Here is a 21,730-nt window from a genome sequence, read left to right on the forward strand (position 1 = left end):
CATGATTATTCCAAGCAGATACAAGAGTGATTTATAATTAGGTGTGGAGAAATGAGCGAATGAACTTTTCCATACTTGCTGTTGAGTCATGTTGACGGAGAAACTGCTGGAAGAAGCCAAAACTCATTTCCAGCTGAATTTCTTCATAGTTCCCTAATTATCCTCAGTTGATTATGACTTTGCCGAGCCCTGAAAATGGGAATGCTTCCAGTTTTCGTTGATTTATGGTTAAGGGTTATTGCAATGTGTAGTATATCAAACAAATCCTAGAATTGAATTGATTCAATTGGAATGCATTTTATTAAATACCGTTCGCAGCAAGAATATTTGTTCACGTGAGAACTATTTCATAAAAAACATTACACGTTCTCTATCATGTTTTGTGACATGTCAAAAAATCTGTTACATTCCTGGTAAATATCAGCTTCGTTTCAAAATATTCATCAGTGAAAGTGAAGTTCACAAAAATTTCAGCATTCATCGTATTTTTTCTCGAGACTCCTCATTGACTGGAGGTGTTGCCAGGTTAGTTGGTATTATTGAACAGCATAAAAAATCTGTAAATTTCTTTTTCAGTTGAAAACAAGGAAATAGTCATATCAATAGTTAAAAACGAAGATCATAGCTTTTAATTTTTTAATACTTTATTTTGGCTTGAATTCAACTTGTGTCTGGCTTGTAAAATATTCGTGTGCACGATTGGATTAGTTATTTCGACCATGGCAACTTCTTTTTCATATCCACACAATATAACGTAAAAAATGAGTTTTTTTTTGAATAAATTTAAAAAATATGTCATCGTTAATCATCGGCATCTTCAGGTCCTATCTAAATTTAACCCGTTTCGGAATTGAAAGCTTGAATAAATTAACGCAAAGATTTGCCCAGTGGAGTCCAGGTAGAATCTGTTCATTCTTATTGGGGCCTATTTACTCCCTTTTTTTCGTCGCTCGAACTCGGGCTACAAAAAAAAATTCGATCTATTATATAATGAGAAGAAGTTCTTAGTCAATTCATAACGATTTCAAATTTGATATCATGAACAAATGTATATTAACCGTTAGTCAGACAGGGATAAAAAAGGCAAGATCGAATATATTAAGGTTGGAATCATGTTGCTACTTAATTTCGTATACAACGGAGGGAAAAATATGATGAATTTATTCAAAATTCTGAAGAAGGAATGTGTTCAAAACAAATAGCCAATCCAAACTTTTCCTCAGTCACGGCCATTGTGAATAACAAATGCTACATGCAGAAAGCGTGATGTTGCACATAGCAAAAAAAAGGTAATAATGCAAGAAACACACGAAAGGAGTCGATTTTAATCACTTGACCTGATTTAGTTTACACATTTTTTCCGCCACTTGGGAAATGGTAACTATCTTTTCACCGATGGGAATGCGTAAGCGCAGAGGAGTGAGTGAGAGAGAGATGCTGCAAGTGCATCTTCTTCGCAAGAGCGAATCGCGCGCGGGGTAAACACACCAATTAGCAATTTTTTTTTTTTTCTTTATTTTTGAGACTTTCAGCCTCCTGGGCTGGTTCGTCTCAGCCAATTAGCAATAGTCAGATCATTGTTTTCCACTTATTTTGTTTTATTTGCCTTCGACAGCGACAGTAAGCATTCATTCGATTGCTAATAGGTTGAATAAATGCTTGATTTTTGTTTGCTTCCAAGAGAAAAAAACTGCTGCCCGATGCGAGATGACATCGACGCAATTTTTTCCGGCTCGGTTGAGAAATTTCTGTTGGTTAATATGAAAACTATCAGACAAATTGTTTGTTGGCAACGAAACGGAAGTCAAAAGTGTGATAAGAAAGAGAGTGCTGCTCAACAACGCACAGCGGTTGCTGAGTGGTTTAAAGTACTTCCGTCTTCCCGGAGTTGGATGTTCGAATTGAGCACGTGAGTGCGTTTGTGTATGTGCTCCAGAAGAATGCCGGATTGATGTGACCTACTTTCGGACAGCCACTCGGACAGGTGGAGCGGGTGGAATGTAGGAACGGTTCAATTGGATAATTTGAAAGATCGCTAGCTCAGTGGCTAAAAGGAATGAACATTTTCTACAGGGACAGAAAATTAATATATATATATCCCTTTTATATCTTCAATGGCACTAACGTTTTCAGATAAACTTCGTCTGCTCCACATAGTATCACTTGCGTCATTTTCTATTGATCGAGATTCTTTTGCAATGAATGAACAGCTCAGTTGATTTTGAAATTTCCAAATATTTAGAAGCTCGATTTAATTATTTATGACATCAATGTCACAAGAAGGTGCATCTCCTCTTTGTTTCCCTTTCCTACTTCGTTTGCATAACAGAAAAGTTCTGACATTGGCTTCGGATTCCTGAAACAAAACATATTAAACGTTTTACTGAAAGCAACACTTAGTGAGATTTGAGCACATTCACATTCCCTCTTCACGTCTAAAAGGTGTTTGTGATTGCAGAATGCACGTTTAAATTCCCTCTCTGTGATACATTAAACGAGGCTGATTGCTGAATTCCTCGCTTTAAAATTTCGCTTTTATTTCGAAATCTATTATGCGAAAAATAAAATCACTCTGTTGTTATCTTTCGCGCAGCAGACACCACCAATCGTTTCCAAACATTATTATTATTAACATTACCACTCACTCTCTGGCATTCGTATCTGCCCAAACGAAACGAAAGAAGCAAACGTGACTCCGAACGCGGTTATTTATCTCTGATCGCGTGTTTTTTTTCTCTGTGTTTCAATGTAGAGAAACCACCAATGAAAAAATAAAACATTCGTGGTGTTTAGGGGGCTCTAGATGCACTTTTCATGTTTCGCATTTCATATTATATTAAAAAAAAAAAAAATTATATTCCGAATGAGGGGGAAACGTTAAAGGTTACATACAAGCTCCGAAACCACGCTAATCATGGCGCTTTGACCGATAGCACGATCGGGCAAATTTAGTGATAAGATAATTTGCCTGCGAATTAAAGAGAGCTCGTAATAGTATTCAAACAGTTATCTAGCGAAATGAATCGTTGCGCTCAATTTATGCATACCGAAAACGTGAAAACTCTTGAACGTTTTCTCATCTTCTCCCCGGGTTTACCACCTCATCCGTAATTGATTTCCAACAATTAGCAGCTCTTCGAAACCGGTAGAGAGACGTTTCTTTCCCTCTGTGTCTATTCGATTATCCAATGACTCTGCCGAGGGGGTGATCGATCGATGCACAATTTCGGTGAGCCAACGGGAATTGATTGTACACAGTCGAGCGCGAATCTTAATCAATTCGGGGTCTTGCATAACGTCGGCTAATCTTATTTTTTTTTCTCTATTCCATTTATCAGATTTTTATGCGCGTTTTTTTTCTTTTGCCATTTTGCGAAAGTTACACAGATCGTGAGTGATGAAATACTCCGCATCGAAGGTGGTGACGGTCCGTCGAACTCTTCACCGCATTGGATCGGTTTCCGCGGTTCGCTTATGATATGATGGAGGAGACGGTGTAAGGATCAATTGGAAGCCATGATCTGCTTGGTGTTGTATAACCGCCATGATTAACCATACTGCGCTTTGAAGCTGCGGAGTTGTTACCCGGCAGTGATGAGATGACCGCTTGCTCTCTTAAATTGGGTGGTCAGCGGTTTTATTTCGTAAGTTTGACGTCTTAGTTTAACTGTAAAAATATATAAGTATGTTGTAATTTATTCAAGAGCTATATAATAACTCTATATAACATTTATAAGATTTGCTGTCTGAGATTGACCTGAACCAGCCAAATTGCACAAAGAACATATTGAAGGGATCTTATGAGTAACAACCCGTCCTCATTGTTCAAGTTACGATGTTTTTAGATAATCAAAAACGATGCCTTACGAACAATTTCGTAGATATACATCTTAAAGATGACTTCGTTAGTTTTGATCATCACACTCAGTCTCCGCAAGGGAGATCTTCCAAGTCCATATTTTTTTCTGAGAGGAGTTCATCTAGGGCAGAATGACCCTTCCTAATCCTTCTTTTGATATTAGTAGTCAAACCAATCATCTTAACACTTTCGACGCCCAACGCGACATTTTTGAGTTTCTTGCGGGGTGCAACTTGCGGATAAATTATTAAATGAAGATCAAACTTAGTTTGTAGACAACTTTTTCATGATCTAGCAATACTTTTTTCAATTTGAAGACGAATCAACAACAATAACGCATGTAAAAGTCATATTATACGGGTTTCGCAGAAAACTGCAGTACAAACTATTCGAATTATAAATTCATAAAAAGTATAGTATAAACATTATAACAATATGGTTATGATTTTATTATTTTTCTACACATCCTAAAGTTATGTTTAGGTGCCTATCGAATTCCGTTCAAAATTATTATTAAATTTGAACGAGGAGAGTGTCACCCATATCTGGGTGACGGGGCGACGAACGTGTTAATGAATTCTCAGCTATAATGCTGATGACTGGCTTTGCAGAACGTGTCTTTCTTTTGCAGTGCATCAAAAAATCTCTTCGATAATGTTGCTTGTTGATAACGGAGAAATGGAGAAGCATGATTTCGCTGACTTGATCCATCAGATTCATTGTTTTCGTTTTTCTTGCGAGAATAAATTTAGTATTGTTCTTCACCTCAGTTTGGATGATTTGGGGCTCACTCCGGCTAATAAACTTCGGGTTTTGAAATACGGTAGATGTGACTCCGCAGCCTTAGTGAATTTTACCCAACTGCACAGATACACGCGTATTTTTGCACTTGCTCTTTAACATAACATAGGGGTAGAGGGAGCAAATTGGTCATGGGGGTCAAAGTCGTCAACTGCATGTTTGGTAGTATAACTATTGACTATAGATGCCGTATTGATAGCCACCTTATGTTTGAAGAATTTAATGACATTTGGGTCACCCAGTACTTCAGTAGAGCTGTCGCATGTCAAAATTCAAATAAAACTAGAAATTGCTCTCTCGATAGTCATTCGGCCGTAGTTCTGTGCGCAAGGAATTTCTTGTAAAATTTAGTTTATTCAATCTCGTATATCGTATAATGTTCTGTTTGTGAAAGCAGATATACCGCATTACATTCTGCTCTTGAAGAAGATCCTTTTGTGGCTTTAACCCTGGATAAATATGCCACTCCAACTAAACCATGCCTCATTATGTGGAACGTTATGTGTTTCTTACTACGTTTTTGTGTGCAAGAGAAAATTTAAATTGAGACTCTAGGTGAATAGGCCAAGCTTATTTCATACATGTACCTACTATATCAAATATGCATAAAACGCATAAATCTATCCCATTTAGCTTGATATGTGCGAGTGACCACTTTGCCCAATCTAGATGACCACTTTACCTCCAAGCAAAAAAATGTTCGATTTTTCCCCTTTTTTCTAATGATGAAAAGTGTACTATTTCGATTTTTTATAGTAAAAGCCGTCTGCTATCTTGAAGAACAATGAGTTGAACTATAATATTCTTCGAGAAACGAGAATTGAATCGGTATGTGGACGCTGGAAATGCGCTTAGGGTGACCACTATGCCCCCACTTCCCCTAAGTGTTGTATGGTATCGAAACCTTTACTCAATGTGACTATTCTAGGCGAATAAATGAAAATGGAATAGGAATTCCTAATAAAGTCAAAACGAATCAATCCGTCGGAGTGGAATTATTTGTCGTGAACTGCGTTGACAGATCAAGGCTCGAACATCTCAGATTACGATTTGACGAAAAAAACTGGGTACTGAAAGCTGTACTGTGTGGAGAATTCGTATTCTAGAAGGTTACCGAGCTTGTAAACGACTTATTTGAACCCTCAAACAGAAGAAAGTGGCCATCCGCATACTGTACTACCGTGTACTGACAAAACTCAAAGGATGTCTCTTAATGGATGAAGAAATGTATGTAAAGGCCCAACCTCACTTTACCTAGTAGATTAGAACTGAGATGACTAATGCTGTTTGAAGAAGTCGTCTCCTTTCAATTCGGCTCTGGGCTGTTTGTCGCCAGCATCTCAGGCGTCTCACCATCTTCGAGCCATTATGCACGCTGTGTTTCTCCGTGAATTTACAAGAATTCTCCCGCCTTACTACATTCTCGATAACGGTCTGTTAATACGATTGTTTTCAAATCCAGACAGCTGAGCAAACCCAAGCCAAGATCTAGTGTCATCTCGAGGAAAATTTTTTTGTCAAAAATCGACACACTGGGACATAGTTTTTTTTCGGAACACAAGACGAAACGTATACTTTTATGTGCCAATAAAAATAGTAATCTCGATTTTTCATTCGGAACTTGCTGCGAGATGTTGATTTTCACGATAATATACCGTATGCAAAATATCAGCTCATTGGAACTTCGTTTACTAGTGTCTAAGACATTAAAATTTGAGGTTTTTTGAAAATCGAAAAATCATCGGAAATAGGGGCTTTACAAAAATTTTTTGGTGCCAAATGTCTTAAAATTCCATGACACGTCAGGATTTACAGTTATCTCAAACAATTTTCTTTGTCAAAAATCGACTTTTCAGACGAAAAACCGTCAAAGTGCCGAAACAAAATATTTTTTTTCCAAAAATAAGTTGAGATAACAGTAAATCTCGACAAGTAATACAATTTAAAGACAATTTTTTTTTTCGAAAATCTTGATTTTCGATGGTCTTTCGTTTTTCAAAAATCTAAAATTTTAACATCTGCGACACTAGTAAATGAAGTCCGAATGAGCTGATATGTTGCATAGGGTATATTACCGTGCAGATCAACCTTTCGCAGCAGGTTACGAATGAGAAATCGAGATAACTATTTTTATTGGCATTTTTGACAAAAAATTTTTTCGGGATAACACTAGATATCGACGTTTCATGCAATTTTAAAACATTTGGAATCAAAAATTTTTTTTCGAAAACCCCGATTTTCTTTATTGCCCCCATTTTCAAAAAACTCAAACTTTGACCGCTTTGCGCTGCTCTCCCTTAAATTCGGTTGAGCTGATATTTTGCATAGGGTATTTTTTCGGTAGTAAACATTTTTTATGGGGTAACTTTTTGAAATACGAGATGGCTATTTTCATTGGCATCCTAGTATTCAGGTTGGGTTATTCCCAGCTTCATTCCAGTTTCCACAATGGGCTCTTCGAAATGATGTTCATTACTTTTGAAAATTACTTTTCTTTTGCATATGTTCAATTTCTTTGACTGCCAACGCGCCCGATGCTCAAACTGTTGTAGACTTCACTTTTTTTTTAAATTAACAAACAACTGAAAAACTAGAAATAAACTAAATACCATCATTATTATAGTCACACAAAAATAAAACACAAACACATGCACGAACAAATACATTCGTCATTACTTCGTCAATCTACACAATAAAACTGACTATCGAACATGTCACGATTCCAACTCATTCTTTAAAAAGTCCTTACGAATATTTCGGAATATTCCGAGGTTTGTTGTTGTCAAAATCTCCGTGAACAAAAAAAAAAATAACAATAAGAAAAATGAAGGGGAATATTTGCTTAGAGCATAAATATTGGATCTCGCTGAGGCAAACTTTCAGTATCGTTCTAGATACGGAGCAATGAATATCGCTTATTCTTCCTTGCTTTGCATGATCGAACGTTTCGGATTGAGCAGTGGACGCGACCAAATTACTCACTCGCTAATGTCTCTGGTATTGCAATCATTACATCAAACTGACGCCATTATATTAAGGTTCTGAACTACACTGTTGTGAGGGAATCATCAAACTAGGCTATCATCGGCTTACCAAAGAAAATAAGTGTTCAGTAATTTTGTGTGTGATTTGGTTTCGCATGATAGTAGCAAAACTATCTCCATCAAAGACGACAGCTAGGCTAATTGAGACTGGAAATATTGATAGAAAGGGCTTCTGTTGAGCGCAAAGCGGAGATAAGTGTGAGTATATTTAGTTACTTCAAGTAATCGATATATGGCTTCGTGTACGTACGTGCGTGCTTCATAACCCGTATGCACAAATAGCACATATTCACTACGCAGAAACCTCTTTTGTATCTGCTCCCGCGTGCATTAGCCCTGTCGCGATGCATCAATCACCTAATATTTTGATGCTATGATGGACGATTGTTTGGTGGAGCAAATTATGCAGCCGCTATAATACATATGAACAAAGGGGGTGGTAGCAGAAGAGGAATATATTTGCGAGTATGTATAATGGATCTCTGCTGAGGCAAATATTCAGACTTTTTCTTTATTCGAAGCAGTTGACATCGCTTGTTTTCCGTCGTCATAAGGGCTTTGTTGGTGTCTTTGACATTTTATCAATGCACCGAACAGACGCTATGGTGAAGCAGGCGTTCAGGTTGTGCGCCACATAATTGTTCAAGGAATATCAAGCATAGCCATAGTGAATGTCATGCTGGAATGTTGTGAGTCATTTGGGTTCGCATGCCAATTGTAAAACTGTAAAATGCGTTCCAGAATTTTGTATGTGATTGGGATTCGCTTGCCAGTAGCATGAGAAAGTAATGCAACTTTTTTCGAGGCTACTAAAGGGTGTGTCACATCAAATTGCATCACGGAAAAAACGCCGTAGAAATTAAATTTTTAGGAATTATATCTTCAGCTTTCGCTTATAATCAGATAAGAGTGTATAGATCACGTTGGCCATGCTTCACTGTCAATTTTTCGTAAATTTGGAAAAATGTCGTCGAATGAAAAAGAGCGTCGTGAATTAATCCTGTGCACTCATTTCGCGAATCCGGAGTTGTCACATCGGGACATCGGTAAGATGCTGGGAATCGTCCAATCCACGGTCAGCAGAGTACTAAAACGATACTTCGAGAACCTAACCATCGACCGGAAGGTGAAGAACGGCAAAAATGGATGCTCCGTCAGTGAAAAAGATTACAAGCGCGTAGTTAAGCAGTTTAGACGTGATCCGAGAAGTTCGGTCCGGGATGTCGCCAATAAGCTGAATTTGTGAAGTTCATTCGTCCAGCGGACCAAGCAGCGGGAGGGCCTGCGTACATACAAGGTTCAGAAGGCTCCTAACCGCGACGAAAGGCAAAACATGGTGGGGAAGACGCGAGCCCGGAAGCTGTACACCGAAATGCTGACGAAGCCGCATTGCCTGGTAATGGACGACGAAACCTACGTCAAAGCGGACTTTCGTCAGCTGCCAGACCTGTTGTTCTTCTCCGCAGAGGACAAATTCAGCGTTCCGGAGGAGATTCGCAAGCAGAAACTATCCAAGTTTGCCAAAAAGTACATGGTGTGGCAAGCGATCTGCTCTTGCGGAAAGCGGAGCGCCCCCTTCGTGATGACCGGCACGGTAAACGGGCAGGATTATCTTAAGGAGTGCCTACAGAAGCGCTTACTACCACTATTGAAGCAGCACGAGGGCCCGACCATCTTCTGGCCGGATCTCGCTTCGTGCCACTATTCAAAGGACGTGTTGGAGTGGTACGAAGCCAACGGGGTCACCTTCGTGCCTAAGGAAATGAACCCGCCCAACGCGCCAAAGCTTCGCCCAATAGAGAAATATTGGGCGACTATGAAGCAGGCCCTCCGGAAGAACCCAAAAGTTGTCAAATCGGAGGCGGACTTCAAGAGAAAATGGATTTCTGTTCAAAAAAAAAACTACAACCTGACGTTGTACAGAACCTTATGGACGGGGTAAAGAGGAAAGTGCGAGCATACGGGCTTGGGCTCGAAATATGAATAAAAAGAAAATGCCAAAAGTTGTTTAATAGTTTTTATTTTACTGTCTAAAATTTTCAAAAGGATCGGTCTACTGGGCGAATTTCTACAGCGTTTTTTCCGTGATGCAATTTGATGTGACACACCCTTTAATATTAACTGAAGCGTTTCTTTTGAGAATAGCGCAAATTTATGAGAAGTGTTTATATTCTTAGTCGCTCCAAGCCAAGAATGTATGGCTCTGTATGCATGTTATGTTGAACGCTTGTTTGGTGCTGGTTGGTTTTCGTTGTACAAACGATGTCTAGATGTTCGATTCCACTGAGACAATACTAAATAACATGTTGCATTATATTTGATGTAAGCAAGTAATGCCATTGTTTCCATTGGGTGCCAAAGTAAGATTGATGTAGTTATGAGATTCGGAATTATGGTGCTGATGCAACAAGGATATAATCGCCTCTAGCCGATTGTATGTCAACTGCATAAACGGCCACCGGATTAGCGTTCGAAGTAATTTTTCATTGCATTGAAATGAAACAATGTGAAATCATGCGATCAGCTTGTGTATTGTTCTGCAAGGGCAAGAAAGAATCATCAATCAATTATCGTCAATTGACTTTACAAAAAAAACTTTTCAGGGCGACCAAATTATGCTACTAAACAGTTATTCTAAAATTTCGCAGCGACTTGCCAGTATTTCATCTGCTTCTACTATGAATTGTTGGTTGCTCGGAGGAAGAAACAATACGGTGTGATAGAATATACAAATCCTCTACTTTTACGCTCTAGCCGTGCCAGTAAGTGGCCATCGGGCGGAACCTGAATTGCAATATTGCCATAGAAATGTGCAGAACGAATGTGTAGGGAGAAAGGAATGCTTCCGATTTTTATCAATTTAAACCATTCACACACGTTAACATTATTTCATGAAAACCTGACCTGTTTTTTGAAACAGCACTCTCACTAAGGGACGTACTCCTACGTCAAAACAATCACTTTCGCTTGTTCCACCCCAAAAGAGATGTTTTAGACAATAATAAGTTCAGGCAATTTCGTTGAAATAACTATGAATAATTTGCTCTATATGTTTCTTACGAAAATACATGTTATCACCTATACCTATTTCCATAAAACTGAATCCCCAAATGTGTTGCTAAGCTTAAAACTCGAGAACGGATTGTCCGATTTGAGCTATCTTTATTTTGTTTTATCCGTCTCTGTCCATAGATCAATTTGAATTGAATCCACGACTTAGAGAGAAAACGCGAAAGTTCGAAAGTACTCATATAAAAAAAATCAATTTTGGGCAGGATGAAGTTCACCGAGTCAACTAGTTTGAAGTAAATAGTTTTCTTATTCATGAATCATGAAATGTATCCTGAAAAATGAATCTTTCAATCTTTGAAGGAAATAGAAATCTCACTGAAGCCAGAAAATTGAAACCTCTCTCAGATTGTTTTGGGATTATGTTAATTTCGACATTCTAAACACGAAAATCTATATTTTTGTATGGGACACAAAGCGATGTAAACTAAATACTATTAGCAGAGGTCTAGCCTAGGGTGCCAATGAATGTTTGGGAAAATATCGACCCTAAAATTTCAAAAAGTTACCCTATACAAAATGTTCACCACCTCGAAAAAACACCCTATGCCAAATTTCAGCTCAATCGGACTTAAGGAGAGTGGCGCAAAGCGGTCAAAGTTTGAGTTTTTTGAAAATCGAAAAATCACCCAAGGAAATCGGGGTTTTAGAAAAAAAAAATGGGTGGGTTATATCTATGATATAACCGCAAGGTTGACGTGGGGCTACCTTAGCTTAGCAATCATTCGTTTGTATTGATTAAATTCTTGATTGAATGAAACAGTTTCCAAATTCAATTGAATTCAATATATTTGTTTTGTGAATGAAAAGATTGAACAAATGCCATGTAAAGTCAATTCATGCATTGTGATAGATTGTTCTTCGTTAGTGTAAATTTAATGACAGACCTTGTACGTTTGGTATGATGCCTAGGACAAAATATATGTACGCAAGAGTAGAGGCGATCTGGCGTAGTGGTAACATCCATGCCTCTCACGCTAAAGGTCACGAGTTCAATTCTCACTCCCGACATTCTTCCAAAAATGGAAGTAAAAGTGACGAGCCAGCCAAATGAGTTGAAAATCACTATAATACAGAAAAAAAAATGTACGCAAGAATTATCAAACGTTTGATGAACCAGCCTAAGGTTGAAAATCTCCCTAATAAAGACAAAAAAAAATTATCAAACAATTATTTTATTTACATTTCCCTCTGAAGTTTTACATCTCTCAAGTGTACGTAATTCTCGAACCACGAATTTGCTTGAAACTGGAAAGTTCATTCGCTTCTAGTGTCTGCACGATTTTCCCAGGTTCCTAAGTTTAGAAGATCGTGTTAGGACAGACATATTCCGCAGTTCGCAGTTTGCATTTATTTGCAGAGCCGATTTCTTTGGTTTTGAAGTCTGCGTTAGGGAAACACATTTCAATCGGAACAAAACTATCTCCGACTTGTATGAACTCGCAATGGCGATTTCCCCACGCTCCATGGATTTGAAGTCTGTGTTAGGGAAACACAATTCAATCGGGACAAAAATACCCCCGACTTACATGTATCTGCAATGCCAATCTCCCCAAGCTCCATGGATTTGAAGTCTGTGTTAGGGAAACACATTTCAATCGGAACAAAAATACCCTCGACTTGTATTAATTCGCAATTCCGATTTCTCCACGCTATATGGATTTGTAATCTGTGTTAGGGAAACACATTTCAGTCGGAACAAAAATACCCCCAACTTGCATGAATTTAAAATGCCGATTTCCTCCAGGTACCTTGGTTTAGAAATCTCTGTTAGGGAACACATTTCGGTGGGAACAAAAGCTCTCCCTACTTTCATGTGTTTGCAATGTCGATTTATCCATCGCTGCTTGGTTTTGAAGTCTGTGTTAGGGAACACTCTTCGGTGTGAACAAAAGTCCCCCTACTTTCATGTATTTGCAATGCCGATTTCCCCAAGGATGCCTGGGTTTGATGGCTGTGTTAGGAAAACTGTAAATCGGGCCAATCAAAACGAGGCAGTTAGGGCGTTTAGATAACGCCTAATATTTTACAGTTATTCAATTGTTCATCTAATGAAAAATTACATTTTGTTAGTTGCGATAGATGCGTAGAAATATTCCCTATCAATTGATGCAAACATCTTTCCAATCCAGTAAGAAATGTTCGAGTTATAAGCATTCGAAATCTTTCATTTTTACCTGTATGTTCTGTGTTGAGGTTTTCATTTTACCCCCTATATATTCCGGTTAGACGTAGTCCCATGTCTAAATTTTTGATGCCAAATGTCTTAAAATTGCATGAAACGTCGAGATCTAGTGTCATCTCGAAAATTTTTTTGTTGTCAAAAATCGACACTATGGGACTTAGTTTTTTTTTCGGCATGCGAAACAAAAAGTATGATTTAGGGTGCCAATAAAAATAGTTATCTCGGTTTTTCATTCGGAACTTGCTACGAAATGTTGATTTGCACAATAGTATACCCTATGCAAAATATTAGCTCATTCGGACTTCATTTACTGGTGACGTTAAAATTTGAGTTTTTTGAAAATCGAAAAATCAGCGGTAATCGGGGTTTTAAAAATGTTTTTTTGATGCCAAATGTCTTAAAATTGAATTGTCGAGACTTACAGTTATCTCGAATTTTTTTTTGTCAAAAAAATCACCCCCTTGGGTGATTTTTCGATTTTCAAAAAACTCAAACTTTGACCGCTTTGCGCCACTCTCCCTTAAGTCCGATTGAGCTGATAAATGGCATAGGGTGTTTTTTCGAGGTGGTGAACATTTTTTATGGGGTAACTTTCTGAAACTCGAGATGACCATTTTCATTGGCACCCTAGTCTAGTCATTATAAAATTGACGAAATCAACCAGGAAAAAAAATCTTTTGGATTCATTTTAAAGTTTGATGCATTCTAAAGTACAGTAGAACCCCGATTATCCACGAGGCGATGATCCACGGTGGAGATTATTCGCGATAGCGAGTTCGATAGTAAATCTATAGGCATTTCTGGAATTCGTCAGTGAGTAGTAGGCTTAAGCTCTTTCGTTTTGGCGATGGCTTTCGCATTTTTCGGAGACCTTATATAGATAGTTTAATGATTTCTTTTTATTTTTTATTGATAAAACACAGTTTTCATGCTGAAATATCGTTTTTTTTGCGTTGGCATCTCATTTTTAGTCCTTCATATCGTGAAATTTGATTGCTTCGTCCCTATTAGGATGGTTTGTGCCGCTCAGTGCAAACATATAGTTTGTCTTTATTACATCTGCACTGCAATATGAATAAAAAGGAACATAATGAACTATGTATTCATACGTCTCTCCCGTTAGGTCCCCGACATTACCCACCCGTATATGCTCACAACACTAATCTAACAGTTTTGCTCTTGGGAAATAATAACAAATCGATTCCTGAACCTGATGAATGAACATTCTTTCGAAGCAATCGAACCGCTGCCCCCTAAAAGTGCATTCCGTCGAAATCCCGCAGAACGCATCACGCCATCCAAAGCATACGTGAAGAGTCTATCCCACTTGCCAGCCGAAGCTAACCATTCCGATGGTGTTACCCTTCAATCACGCCCAACAGGTTACGTCTACTGTAGCTGTCGATTTTGACATTTGAGAGTCATTAGAGACACAGGTAATTGCTTTTGATTTGTTGCTTCAATTGATGGAGGCGTTGTATACCGCACCAATCGCACACTACTGCCTGCTGGGATCAGTCAATCTTCCTTTCACCCGGAGAGGGATGCAATACGATGGAAAGACCCATGTTGGGAATATGAAATCGTAAGCAACAGATATATAATTGGATCGTGTGGCTACGGTTCGTGGTTTTGAATTTAATCAATATTTTATCTAAACTTAAACGGTGGACCCGGGTGCCAGGAAGCCCATTCCCATGTTCTAAGAGCCTGTTGACCTTTCGATACTATCGCCGGGCCAATTATTTATGTACCATTTCCGCGCTAGATTATCAACTTCCTACATATCATTATCGTCCATATCGGTTGCGTCCGCCGCCGCACTCGATCACAAATATTTCGCAACGCTAATATTGAGACCGGACTCGGCGAAGCATCACTTACCTAATAAGCATCTTAAGCGTTGAACCGAGTCGAGTGGTTTCCTCTGTTATTACTAGACATTATGCAAGAACAAAGTAAATGGAATAAAACTAAAATCTTGAAGAAAAATGGGGAAGACCGACCGACCATTTGGCTTGGCGAGGAAATTAAAATAATAAATGAAAAAAACTGAGCTTGAGGAGCACAGAACTAAGCAGTTTGAAAAGAAGCGTCCGTTTTTCCTTGCAATTTTTTTTTCTTGGTTTCCGTACGGCACCATTTCTTGAACGGCGGCCAACCAGCAGCAAAAGGCACAATGTTACTTAACAATTATTAAACCGCAAGACCTACCGAAAATGAACGGAGCAATAGTGCTGATAATAGTATAAAAACGGAACTGGCGCTTGGCAGCGGTGAAAGAGTACACTGCAGTTTTGGGTGTGAACTGTGAAATTCGACTAAATTGGTTCTCTCATTTCAGATGTGGTAGATTTTTTCGTGTGCATTTACTGTCGGAAACGACGATGGCAGTTCAGGTGGAAAAATATCTGGCCACTAACCGTGCCTCATTGGGGCAATCAAGATGCGGCCTAGTACTATGTTTACTATCGTGCCGCACTGAGAGAGAGGTGCATAGTTTGAGTGGAACTGCAAAGAGTCGCCGCCGGCGGGCATTTCAGACGCTGAGATTTTGCGGTGAAAGAGTGTAGTCAAAATGCACTCCCCAGCGCAGAAGGGCGCTCGTGTGTTCGTGATTAATGTAGAAGATGCGGTGAGCCTGGGAAATTTTCATGAATCGGGCGATGAATTATATAGTTTATTTTGTTAATTCGTATGAAGCGCAAAATTTAGTTTTTTTTTGAATTTTCAATTTGAATATCCGAATCTGAGTATCTGAATCTGAGCTTGAGCTTGAGCTTAGGTAGACTTTACACTTCGTAGTTGCTCTTCGTGATTGACCTGAATCAGCGAAATGGCACAAAAAACACATTAAAAGACGCTTTAGAGTAGCAAATCATGCTCATAATGCAAGTTTCAGTAACTCGAACTTTAAATAGTCAATAACGACGCCGGCCAGTTCCTTACAGTCACCAGAGGAAGGGAATAAATGTTAGTATGTTATTCACAGACAGCCTCTATAGCGTGGTTCCTTTGTGATTATCATGGAAGGGATAGATGTTAGTGGGGAGATGACGACGAAGAGTTAACTGTGGGAAACCTGAGAGAGTAATCAACACAATTCTTCTAAAATCAATCGGACCGAATACATATTCCGTTATTCATCGTCATTCTATATCGAACTCCAAACGTGACGACGGTTAGTTATCTTTGGAAAAGCTGAGAAGATAACCAAGAGAACTTTTCTAAAACTAATCGGCTCGGCGATATGTTCCGTTATTCATCGCGCGTACTTCATAAAAATTATACCCCGACGGTGAATTGACTATATTGATTTGAATTTGCAAAATACTCTCTGGCTTCTCGAGTATATTACTCTTTTTCATATTTTAAAATCCCGACGGTGGAGGTTATTAACCCTTTCCCGTACAACATCGAGTCTCACTCGTGGGCACTAGGGTGCTAGAACGCTCAGCAGGCTAGTGAAATTACTTGATGTGTGACGTATTAAATAATACGGGAAGGGGTTGAAGGACCACCTGAATAGGCAAGGTACTCCTCTATAAAGGTTCGAATTGATGTTACATTTACTAATTTTTCTCGCGTACTGCTCGTCATCTTATTTTTAATCCCGACAGCCAAGGTTATTAATGGGATACTTCAGAAGATGAAGATGAAGAAATCCCGAAATGACCCAAATTAGCCATATATTCATTGGTTTATCGTATTTTCTACATCCCTACGGCGTAGGTAACCCAAAGAACTATCTAATCTACAAAAATACATTACATTAACACACATGTCCAATTTTGTGTATATAAAGCTACGATAAATTAAACAATCAAATATCGTGCACGGTACATGTCAATTCAGCTTGAGCTTGAGCTTGAGTAAACTGTACACTTCGTAGTTGCTCTTCGTGATTGACCTGAACCAGCGAACACTGAACGCTTGGGAGCGCATTAGTCCTGCCGTGACGCAACAGATGGATGATGGATGACTATTATGGATGATTGTTTGGAGGTGCAAATTATGCAGCAGCAAAAATGTAAGCAAGGAGGGGAGATATCGGAAGGGGAATATTTGTGCTAGGGTATGGGTAATGAATCGCTGTTGAGGCAAATATTCAGACATTTTCTTTATTCGAAACAGTTTTTTTTTATTAATTCGTTTATTTTTACAGGCTCAGTTACTTAAGTTTAAAGGAGCCGAATTCTTAAATATAATTTTAAAACTATATATATAAACAATTTTCTTACATCTATGGTTAGTAGGGTGGAAAACCGATTACTCGCGGTGTACTCGAGTTTAGGAGGGTGACATATTTTTAGGAGAAGGATGGGATATAAGGAAATTGTAACAATGTTGATGAACACTCATTTCTTAAATCTATTCGTATATCTATAGTGTATTTACATTTCAACTTATTCTACTATTTATAGCAAGGGGACGAATTACCCGCAAAGGAAGGAAAGGAGGGTATAAGGATGTAGGGACAATCACACACGAAGATCTATAGCTTTAAGGAAAACATATATATGGGACAGGTAATCAAGGTCTAACCGAGCCAACATATCTCTCACCGGCACATTGGGCTGTCTTCTGCCTTCAACTGCCTTCAACAAGGATGGCATTGGAGCTAATCTTGATCATAATGAAGCAATGCAACTTTTTCGAGATTATTGAGATGACAAGACATAATTTATATCGTTTCTTTAGTCACCAGTCACCAAGTGAATGTCGTTCTAGAATTTAGTTATGAGTTCTAGAATTTAGTTATGAGTTTGGAATAATGGTGCTGGTGCAACAAGTATATAATCGCCCTTAGCCGAGTGTATGTCAATTACGTAAAAGACCACCGGAATAGCGTTCGAGGTAAATTTTCAATGCATTGACATGAAACAAAGTGCGACATGCGATCAACTTGTCTTGGGCACAACCTCCTATAATTTGTAAAAACCCCGATTTCCCCATTGGATGATTTTTCTGTTTTCAAAAAAACTTAAATTTTGACGGCTGTGCGTAAATGAAATCCGATTGAGCTTCTTGCATAGGGTAATTTTTCGTGGGAATCAACATTTTTAAGAGAGTTCCGTTTGAAAATTCGATGGTAACTTTTTCCCGATACATCCATTGGCACTCTAATGTCCATTCGTTGATTGCTGATTGCCGATTGCTTAATCTAGAATTTGAATCTAGGAACTGAATCTGATTCTAGAAATTGAATCTGAAACTAGCATCTGAATCTCAAATTCAAATCTAGAACCTGGAAATCTGGATTCAGATTACGAATTTCGAATTTTCGATGGATTCTTAATCTAGAATCTAAATCTAGAATCTGAATCTAGAATCTGAATCTAGAATCTAAATCTTGAATCTGAATCTAGAATCTGAATCTAGAATCTGAATCTAGAATCTGAATCTAGAATCTGAATCTAGAAACTGAATCTGAAATCAGAATCTAGAATCTGAATCTAGAATCTGAATCTAGAATCTGAATCTAGAATCTGAATCTAGAATCTGAATCTAGAATCTGAATCTAGAATCTGAATCTAGAATCTGAATCTAGAATCTGAATCTAGAATCTGAATCTAGAATCTGAATCTAGAATCTGAATCTAGAATCTAAATCTAGAAATTGAATCTAGAATCTGAACCCCTGAGTTAGACCATCGAACAGCGGAGACAGTTGATGTGATCATTGTTGTGTTATTTATAGTACAACAGTCCGATGTTTCTTGCAGAGCAGAGCTTGGAAAGCTTGGATGGTAGGATGCTATCATTGACTAGCACGATTGACAATAACCATCGCATTTCTATTCTTGCTGGTTTACGAGAAAATCAAGCAGATCAAATTGCCCGACAGGCGCGTTCAAGACACATCTCCTCTACACAATAAGTTTTTTATATAAATGGTTTTTGTGTGAATAAATATTTGATGTTGATACGTTTTTTCTAATGATTAGTTGATGTTTTGATGTAGTTATAAGTTCCGTTGATGCTGTTTCGAATGTTGTAGTGTAGAAATAAAATTGTTAATTTGAATTTGATGTTTTTGTAGTAAGACAATTTGTTTATTTACTGGCTAGCGGTGTGGCCTAAGTACCGTCGATTCGTTGATTTTCTTTGTTGAGTAGGTCACGAGTCTGAGTGGAGACTCCTATTTTCTTGCCCTTCCACTCTCACTCCTACGCTCCAAAGCGAGCTCTGAAGGGGGAGAACATTTTTAGTAGGTCCAGTGAGGAGACTTCAACATAAGCGGTAGTCATTGGGATCGACCCAGACCCCCTTGTGTCTGCATTTGTGTTTCGTGGACAGACGGTGTCGCGGGTCCTCTCGAGAGCGCAGGTAATAGTCGCGGGTTCAACCGGGTTTGTGAGGGGAAAAGGACAAACCCGCCCTCAGTGGGTGTCTCATTGCCGGGCAATTCAGGAACAACACGGCGATCGGTCTCACTCGCGGGAGTGACGCTTAAGCCGACCGCTTATCTGCGCAAAACTCCCGGTAGCGACGAACTCGCACGCTTCCCGGCGTCGCGGGTTACAACTTTTCTTGAGACTAATTTTATGTCTTGAACTGACTTAAATTTAGAAAGTACACTACTTAGAATAATTATGCTGCTCATTTGAAAGATTAGAAAATTTTGTGTTGAATGCAGTTGTAGAACATTTAAATTCTTTTAGATGTCGCGAAAAGAACAAATTTAAAATATTGTGTTTTTGTTAATTTTCCAAAAGTGCATGATAAACTGGATTGTTTCTATCAACTAAATTGAAGCTCTCCAACCACTCTACAATTCCTTCCTTGACACCACACTGTTATCCTTCTTGTTATCTTCCACTAATTTGAATGTTTCACAACATAATTTTATGCAAAATTTCCTCAAATGGAAGCAATTGAATTGTGATAAGCAGCGTACTTCTCAAATTAAAGTCAGTTTAAGGTAAAAACCGGTCTCGAGAAAAAGATCAATAATATTTTCGTAGTTGAGATTTGACCATAAGCGTGGAAGATTTTTTATGATCCTCTATCGCCTAAATATTCCGGATCAGCAGTTTCGTATTGCGCAGACGACTAAAGGTGAATCTCTGTTTTGTTTGTTATCCGTTCCGTTGGATGAATCAATCTTCATTCTACCGTGGATGGACCTCCATTGCTGATGATTGTAGCGTGGACGTAGTTATTCGTTAACAACACAAAAATTGTCAATTGAGGGCCCTGAGCATTGGAGTCACAATTGTGGCTACGAAGACCCCCTTGTACGCTAGTTGGATGACTGATAAATCGTGAATGACGTAATTCGAGCATTGTTCCCGGGTTCAAAGTTGCGTCAAAGTGCAGCTCATTTCAAGCCGGATGTGAAGAAGGTATCTTTTAGCGGTGAGAGCTGTGTTCTTCTGAAGGTGAAGGTGAAATTTTGTTTCTCAGCGGTTGTTGTTGACGCTGCCACCCCACCATACCCGATTTGGTTCGGATTTTCATTATCGTTCTGAATGTTCTTTGAAGCGTTGGACATGGAATTTCGCTACGAGATACGGAAAAACTACTTGCGTGCTGGTCTCTTATTTAGTGATAGGTATTCATACATCGGTCTTTGTGGGTGCTACTAAATACTTGTACTAAAGAGTTTCATTCTCGAATCTCTGTAATGCTTGTTTCTGCCGGCTATAAAATGGTCCTGCGTTAATTTGTTACATTAACTGCGGCCCGCGACAACGGAACTAACACGTCTTTGTGTCTCCTATGAGAAAAGGTTGGGTATCGCTGATCTAGAATTTGAATCTATAGTCTGAATCTGGAATCTGAATATGAATCTGGAATCTAAACATGTAATCTGAATACGGAGTCTGAAGTCGGGTTTCGAATTTAGAGTTTTAAATGGGTTCTTAATCTGGAATCTGAACCTGGAATCTAAATCTAGGATCTGAATGTGGAATCTGTACTTAGGATCTAAATGCGGAATCCGAATCGTTCAAATTTTAAATGGAATCTTAATCTAGAATCTTAATCTGAATTTGGATACTGAGTTTGAGGGAATTTAAATCTGGAGTCTGAATATGAAATCTGAGTCTAATTCATGGAAGTGAAATGGAAAAAAGTGAAATGAAGAAAATTTGGAGTCTGGAATCTGGAATCTGGAATCTGATCCTTTGGAATTTCAAATGAAATATCGATCTGTAATCTGTATCTAGAATTTAAATGTGAGAAATTTAAGAGTAATGTTAATCAGGAATCTGAAACTGAAATCTACATCTAAGTTCTGAAATTGGATACTGAATTTGGAATTTTTAATGGCATCTGAAACTAGAAGCTGTGTATGAAATCTGAGTCTAAGTTTGGATTGGAAATCATCGGAAGTTGACCTTGAATCTTGGAGTCTAAATTTTTCGAGATTAAAATTAAATCTTAATCTATAATCTGAATCTAGAACCTGAATCTGAGTTCTGAATCTTTCGAATTTCAAGGGGAATCTTAATTTGGAATCTGAATCAAGAATCAAATCTGAACTCTGAATCTTTCGAATTTCTAATTGAATCTTAATCTAGAATCTGAATCTGAGTCTAAATCTGGATTGAAATTCATTGGAAGTTAACCTGGAGTGTGGAATCTAGAATCTGAATCTTTAAAATTTCAAGTGAAATCTTAATCTGTAATCTGAATCCAGAATTAAAATCTGGGATCACTGGACACTAAATACGGAATCTAAATTTGGGTTTCCAATTTCTAGTTTTAAATGGATTCCTAATCTGGAATCTGAATCAAGGATCTGAATGTGGAGTCTGTGCTCAGG

The 21,730-nt window shown here is 38.4% G+C and overlaps 1 protein-coding gene across 4 annotated transcripts in view; it reads left to right on the top strand.

Moving 5' to 3' along the window:
- LOC129777508 (beta-1,4-glucuronyltransferase 1) overlaps positions 1-21,730 on the top strand; it is a 191,646-nt gene that overhangs the window by 18,690 nt on the left and 151,226 nt on the right. Inside the window, exon 1 of one of the 4 annotated variants that reach the window (XM_055783804.1) lies at positions 3,539-3,644. The exons of the other annotated variants lie outside the window; for them this stretch is intronic. The gene's annotated coding sequence lies outside the window, so the exon portion shown is untranslated. Of the gene's footprint in view, positions 1-3,538; positions 3,645-21,730 lie in introns of those variants that run through there. 4 annotated transcript variants of the gene reach the window in all.

The sequence above is a fragment of the Toxorhynchites rutilus genome, chromosome 3, assembly GCF_029784135.1.
Source record: "Toxorhynchites rutilus septentrionalis strain SRP chromosome 3, ASM2978413v1, whole genome shotgun sequence".
Classification (NCBI taxonomy): Eukaryota; Metazoa; Arthropoda; class Insecta; order Diptera; family Culicidae; genus Toxorhynchites; species Toxorhynchites rutilus.